The sequence below is a fragment of the Entamoeba invadens genome, assembly GCF_000330505.1.
Source record: "Entamoeba invadens IP1 unplaced genomic scaffold scaff_1105074725707, whole genome shotgun sequence".
Classification (NCBI taxonomy): Eukaryota; Evosea; order Mastigamoebida; family Endamoebidae; genus Entamoeba; species Entamoeba invadens.
Window position 1 is genome coordinate 120,116 of NW_004443506.1, and position 2,037 is coordinate 122,152.

Sequence of the window (2,037 nt, forward strand, 5' to 3'; positions counted from 1 at the left end):
TTGAATTGTGTATATATATACGATCAACGTCGCTTATTTGTAGGTTTTCGTATTTATGGGTTTTGCTTATTTGTGGGTTAACTGACCAATCATAATTAAAACATACAAATTGGTTGTATCTTCTCGAAACTGAATAATTAATTGAAATCAATTAAAATTAACTATATTTTTGAGTGTATCTGAAACAAAATCTAATATGGAATAAGACTTCTTTTGTATTTTTTAACTATTTTAATCTAATTATTTTAAGTTTTTGTTAAAATGGTTTTAATATTTAATAATTGTTTTTTTATTTTATTAAAAAAAATATAAATTAATAATATTTTTTGATTGATAATATAAATCTGGTACTGAGGTTTCGACTAATAATTAATAATTTTTATACCATTGTATAAATTAAATATAATAGTTATATTTGGACGATTTTATAATTAATAATAATTAAGAACCTTGTTCATTATTATTTAAATAGTATTCAAATAATAAAACGAAACCTTATTACTAGTCAAAACTTTAGTCTTCTATCTGTAATTATATTATCAGTCTAAAAACAATAATAATAAAAATTTGGACCATTAAAATTGGAATATTACGGGAAACTGTTGAAAACACTCCAAAAACACAATTTTTAATTTTATAGTTTCCCAACTTTTTTTAATTCCTATTTTTTAAGGCTTATTTTGTGTATTTATTTTGTCAAGTGGACAACAATTTACAAGCAGACTTTATAAAAAGACTAAAGACTACAAATTATGGTTATTTTTATTAAAATTTGATAATTATAATAAATCAAAGAATATTTTTTCAAATTCTGAGCAAAACCTACAAATAGACAGCTTTTTATGCAAGAAAACCCACAAATAAGCGACTTTGACTGTATGTATAATATATATAAAACATTACAGTATCTAAAGAAGATAAGAACAAAAATAAATATTATACCATTTTCCATGTTAAAATAATTGTATTTCCCCAAAACAAAGTATTATAAAAAATATAATCAATCAAATAATGTAGATGTTTAATTAAATAATACATACATTTTATTTTGAATGTGTTTGATGTGGTTACTTTTTATACATGAATGTGTTATACTTTATCGATCATATTAAATTTTCTTTGTTGTGTAAATAAAAATGCAACTTATGTACACTGCGCTATTTTGACACTTATGATCAAGTTTTGGGTTGTTAATCCATGTTTTTAATAATAAAAAACCTATTAATAACAAAGTAATTTCGAAAGATAGTCAAATAAAATGAATTTTCTTCACAACTATACTTTTAATTTATAAACTATTGTTTGACATCGCAGTTATTCGATATTAATATTCCCCAAATAATATATAAATATTTTTTAATGTTTGTTTTAGAGGCAAATACAGCAATAAAAGTGGTTTGCTTACCATAATTTCGTATAATGATTTTGCAGCTAAAAGTAGCCAAAATGCATGAAAAACACTAATAATCTTTTAAAGTTAATAATGGCTAGTCTAAACCTGCCGAGGGGAAAAAATAACAGGAAATTAAAAATGATTTGTCTAAGCATAATTTAAGGATTATTTAAGGGTTTTGTTATTAAAAGTGGAACATTTTAAAACGATCGGCCAAAAATAGTCACATTTTTTAATCTCGATTAAATATTGATTAAATGTTCTTTAAAGTTTTGAATCAAACAAATTACTTACAAAAAGACTACTATTAAACAAACATGATACACCATGGTTACTCATCCTTATGTAAAACTTTTATGGTTAAATTCTAATTTATATAAACTATTATTTAGTTAAATCATTCCAACAAAAAAAAATAAAAATTTATGGTTGTTATTAAATTAAGTAGTTGTTATTAACTTATATTTATTAATAAGAGTTTTGAATAGGGCAAAGTTTTACATATAATAGAGCGACCATACTGTATTATTAAATTAATAAAAACATAAATAATTAATAGTTTTGTTTAATGAGGTGTGATTAACTGGTTGAAAATGATCAATCACTTGTCGATTTTGGTAGAACTTCCAGAACAAAAACAAGTC